Below are 6,000 nucleotides of genomic sequence, written 5' to 3'. Positions count from 1 at the left end.
TCTTCTTGTAGACCCATTTACATCCAATTGGACGAAAATCTTCAGGTGGTTCTACATATTCCCAGACTTTGTTCTTCTTCATGGAATCCATTCTGAATCCATACCGGCTGACCATCGCTTCCGTTGCGGACTTGCCATTGCCTGTTTATAGGTCAATGGGTCGTCATCAATACCGTCACCAACGACCATATTGATTTCACCATCCAAGCCATAACGAGATGGTTTCGTTGAAACTCTCCCACTACGACGAGGAGCGGTGACTTTCTGAACAGGAGCTCTAGTAGTAGTTTTCTCAGTTGCTACAACTGAGGGAGTGGGATGTTCCTCTTCTTGAGTAGAAGAAGATGGTAAATTTGAAGGAACAGTATCTGTGAGCATTTCCTCTAATACAATTTCACTTTTCGGTTTGTTGTCTTTCATATAGTTCTCTTCAAGGAAAGTAGCATTTGTAGAGACAAACACTTTGTTATCCTTGTGACTATAGAATAGTCCACCCCTAGTCTCTTTAGAATTTCCGACAAACATGCAAACCTCAGTTCGCGATTCCAGTTTGCTTTCTTTCTTTCTTAAGACGTGAGCAGGGCACCCCCAAATCCTATAATGGCGCAAACTAGGTGTGCGACCATTCCATAGTTCGACGGGTGTCTTAGGGACTGCTTTAGATGGAACAACATTCAAAATGTCGTTTGCCATTTGAATAGCATATCCCCAGAAGGACGTAGACAGAGTTGAGTAACTCAGCATAGACCTAACCATTTCTAAGAGAGTGCGATTTCTTCTTTCTGCAACTCCATTCTGTTTGTGGAGTGCTAGGGGCGATATATTGGGATTCAATTCCAAGTTCAATTAAATGATCTTTGAACTGCATATCCATATATTCTCCACCCCTATCAGTTCGCAAGATCTTTAATGTTTTACCCAATTGGTTTTGAGCCAAAGCATGAAATTCCTGAAACTTGTCAAACGTTTCAGATTTCTTTTGCATTAGGTAAAGAAAACTATATCTAGAGAAATCGTCAATGAAAGTGACGAAATACTCATAACCTCCTCTGGCTTTTACATTCAGCGGTCCGCAAACATCCGAATGTACTAGCCCTAGGGGTTCTTTGGCACGTTCTCCCTTTGCAGAGAAAGAACGTTTGGTCATTTTACCTTCTAGGCAAGACTCGCAGACTGGCAGCTCTCCTAAGACGACATTTTTCAATGGACCGTCTTTGGTTAGCCTATTGAGTCTATCAAAGCCTATATGACCTAAACGTAAATGCCATAGATAAGTTTGATCATCATTATCAATCTCTTTTCTCTTAAGGCTTCTAGGTCTAGCTACATTGAAAAGTTCAGTATTTAGTGAGATTTGAGTATCAGGTCTTAAAACATAAAGCCCTCGTTCCATGTTTGCAACACATATATGAAAACCATTACGAGAAATTGAACAATTTGAACTCGAAAAATTCAATATATAAAATTGTGTCTGTAAACATGAAACACTAATCAAGATTCTACTAAAATTAGGAATATATAAAACATTCTCTAAAAGTAAAAACTTCTTAGAATTAAACTTGATTCGGGCTATTCCTCTTGCTTTAACTGATACCAACTCGCCATTTCCAACTTTAAGCTTTAACTCATCTGGGTGAAGATTCTCCCAAGTTTCAAGCAGCTGTAATGAAGAACATACATGGTTAGTAGATCCAGAATCAACAATCCAGGAGGATTTGTCGTTCTCTAAAACACATGATTCAAATACAAAAGCATCACCTTCGTTTGAATTGTCTAGAAGCCTGGGACATTGTTCTTCTTTATGTCCCTTTCCATTACAATTCGCACATAGAACATGATGTCTGACATTTGTACTTGAAGAAGCAGCTTTGTTGGAGCCCTCATGCTTAATCTTCTTCCTCTGATTAAAACTTGCAATGCTAGCAGGTCTCATTGCAATCAGATCCCGCTCATGGGCCCTCAACTCAGACTCGAGTTTGTCCATGTCGGAGGAGTTAGGATTGTTCAATAAGTAATATAGAACAAAACTGTTATACTCCTGAGGAAGACTATAAAGTATGATTTTCACCCATTGTTCCTTTGATAAATCAATTCCTAGTAGATTTGCCTTTTGGAATTTCAGATTCATCAACAATAGGTGCGAGTTAATGCAACTACCAGGATGCATTTTCACACTATTGAGTTCTTTTGCAAAGATACTAACTAGGAGTGGATCGGGATGAGGGTTATTCATATTGGAACTACAACATATCAATAAACAGAAGTAAGGTTTCGATTCTATAGATTCATACACAGGTTCAGAAAACAAACAATCACTTATGTTATAAAAATACTAAATCTAACATAGTTTATTTTCCAAGGTTTCCAACGAACTGATACAGTGTCCCGTTTAGGCGAGAGTCAAAGCATCATCCATTGAATAGAGTTGTCAATTCATCTAAAATGTCAAATATTCTAGCAACCTTTTATTCGATCAAGATTGGAATTCAGCGTTGTCCCGTTTAGGCGAGAGTCAAGGCAATTCTATCTTATGAGCTTCTACCATTGTTTCGTATTCTTATAAATCTTACATAGTCGCCACCATTAGGGTGGTCATTAACCATATAAATAAACCTATAAGAATACTTATCTTTCGAGATTAAACGGCGCTAACTTGCTAATGAACGTTCCTCCATTAGGGAGGATTACTCACTAAAACAATAGCTATGTAAAACCAACAATGGAGATCGAATTTCTCTTTGATTAAAGCTCATTATTTAAACATGTATTTTGTCTAATCATTTATATTCCATATCTCAATAATGAAATATTACAAATTAAAGTAAAAACTTTAATTAAATTTCAAAAATGGAATGATTTTGAAAAATATCTTATTTAAGTTGTTTAGAAAATCTAAATACTCAACTTAAAAATATTCCTCAATCAATGACTTAATTAAATATTACCAATTAAGTAGTAACCACTTAATTTAGAAGATATTCCATTTTAAGTTCCCATATTTAGAAAATATCAACTTAAAAAATATCTAAAGAATCTTAATAACCAATTGCCAAAATTCCTCAACTTAATTTATAATAGGAAATTCAAAAATATTCAAATCTAAGTTGATTTGATAGATTTAACTAAATCTCAACTTAAATAGGAATATTTAATGAAATTATAAAATTAAGATTCAGAAGGAATTTATATGGTTATAATTCCATATTTAATTAAAACAAGAAAAATACATATAGCTTTCTAGAATATGACTATTCAAACTATGTTTTTCTTAAATTAATTTCAATGAACAATGAAATTAATTATGTTGCTAATCAATCTTTTATTAGGTCAAACTAATATAATTAACCTATCACAGTTATCCAAATCAGGCAAATGGGCCTTTACAATTGGGGTTGTTCATGTGAGGGGGAGCTGGGTCCAGTATGTCGCACCCACTTCTAAGGCTCCCAACTCTCACACAAGGCCCAAAAGAGAGGAATTTAACCTTACAATGAATAACTGTTATTAATTGAATAGGCTCACAACTAAATGAGCCTAAATAAAATCTATCAGTTATGATATTTTATTTAGCAACAACCACCTATATGTATCTATAATAGAAATTAAACATATAGGCTCACACAGGCATACATATTTGGATGGATCCTATCATGTTGCTAAGTCATACACAGATGAAAGAAGTTTGTAAAAATTACCTGTTACAAATTATTTACTTGATCTATCGTCAATTGAACCTTTGGTTAAAATTAGATCAGCTGATCTATCATCAATTTAACCAAGGCAATTTAGATCAAGCAATAATAGGTTTTAGAAAACTTACAAACAATCTAAAACACATACTCCTGCAACAAGGTTAGATTTGGATAGTTGGATGTAGGATTTATTTAATTTTAATCATTTATTTCGAAAAATAAAATAAAATTAAACCTACCATTTTGAAAAATTAGGTTTTGGGTAATCTAATTGTCATTTCAAAATAAATTGCTAACTTTCCTTTTAAATTTCATGTTATTTAATAAATTAAAAAATAAAATAGAAAATGGTAAATACATACCCTTTTCTTGTTTTACAATTTAATTTAATAAAAAAATAACAAAATTTAAAAGTTAACAAAAATACCTTATTTCCTCTTTAAAATTATCATGATTATTATGATCTTATTTTAATTAAGGTCAAGTTACAAAAAAAAATTAATATCTGACCTTAAAAAAAAATAAAATAATCAATTTTTAAAGGAAATAAGAAAAAGGTAAGCAAAACTTGATTTTTTTCTATTTTCAAAATCAAATTACACTAATATCTAAAATTAATTTTAAAAAATTAAAATTAATTTATTTCTGATAATTAGATTTGAAATTTGAAAAACAAAAATCAATATACAAAACTACACAAAAAATCGGAATTTAATTCCATGAAATAGCATGAAAAATCGAAAAAATTGGAAAATTGGATGAACTGTACGGATGGCATGCTGTGCATGGCCATCTGCGCGCGGATCTGGGGTGATTGGCCGAGAAATCACGGCGCAGGGAGGCTGCAAGCAGCCCTTCCGCGCGCGTGATGAAGTTGCTCGTCACCCCGATTTTTCCAATTTTCAAAAATTCATAACTAATTCAAATTAAATCGAAATCGAGTTCTGTAAAAAAGTAAATTGCTTAGAATTTTCCAAACTATCCAACAAAAATAATTACAGAATAAAAACAGTAACCATTTTTCCCAGAATTCACAAACAACATTCAAACATCAATATGACACTCAAAGCAACATGATACCATCCAAAAAACAAGCAAATCGTTTTAAGTCCAAATTTCTTGCAAGCAAATCAATTACCATGGCTCTGGTGCCAGTTGTTGGAAGTTATTTTACCAGGATCTTAGATCTACTCACAAGTATGTTGATTTAACAACCTAAATATGAACTTCTAAAACGATATGAAATTAAACATATAAGAGTATCAGAAATCTTACAGTGATTGCAGCGGAATATATATGTCTCCTCCCACTCAGATCTCTAACCCTTGATTCCTTTCTGTAGCAGAGTATAATCAAGATCTGAGCCCGAAAGTCCTTCTTTGTTGTCTCTGAATTCTACACAGCCTTCCTCACTATGATTGAGGTATTACTTGATGTGTGTGGGCACTACTCTAGCACTCATATATTTCGAAACAGTGAAGGTATACAGAGAGAGAGGGTGGCGGCTCAGAGAGAATTTTCTGAGAGAAAATTCTTTTAGAATAATGCTGTGAAAAGCTTTTCAGTTGTTGTTTTAAAATCTGAAGCCTTTGTCTTCTATTAATAGAAGACCACCAAGGGCTATGATTGACATTTTGAACTGAGAAAATCAAGGGAAAAGGAAGGTAAAGGGGGCCGGCCTAGGCAATGTGGAACAAGGCTTGCCTCTTTTCCAACTTTCCTTTTCCTACACTTGATAGTTTCCCTTTTTGTGAAATATTGCCATTTCCATTGTTCAACCATATTAATGATAAATCTAATTACTTAATAATTAAAAATAATTATCAAATAATATATTATCATTTATTTTATTAATAATGAAACTAATTAAAGTTTCCTAATTAATAAATATGCCCTTCAAAATCTCTATTTACTGTTTTGCCCTTAATGAGTGCTAAATTCTCAAACTGATAAGTTTATCTTGAGAATTCTTAATTGATTAATTAAAATCAATTAAATGAGTCCTACAAGTAATATCATCTCAACTAGTGAGGGGACCATGGGTCTATATATCCGAGCTTCCAATAAGCAGATCTTGAATTTACCACTTAAATTCACTGACTTATTAATTCTTCGTTGAATCCACACATAGAACTCAGAATTGCACTCTCAGTATATAGAATGCTCTATATGTTCCACCATATAGACACATTATTAGTTATCCATTGTTATAATCCTAATGTGATCAATGATCCTCTATATGGATGATCTACACTGTAAAGGGACTTAGATTACCGTAACACCCTACAATGTATTTTATCCTTAAAAC

The sequence above is a fragment of the Cannabis sativa genome, chromosome X (assembly GCF_029168945.1).
Source record: "Cannabis sativa cultivar Pink pepper isolate KNU-18-1 chromosome X, ASM2916894v1, whole genome shotgun sequence".
NCBI classification, from domain to species: domain Eukaryota; kingdom Viridiplantae; phylum Streptophyta; class Magnoliopsida; order Rosales; family Cannabaceae; genus Cannabis; species Cannabis sativa.
Note: the sequence above shows the minus strand (reverse complement) of the source record.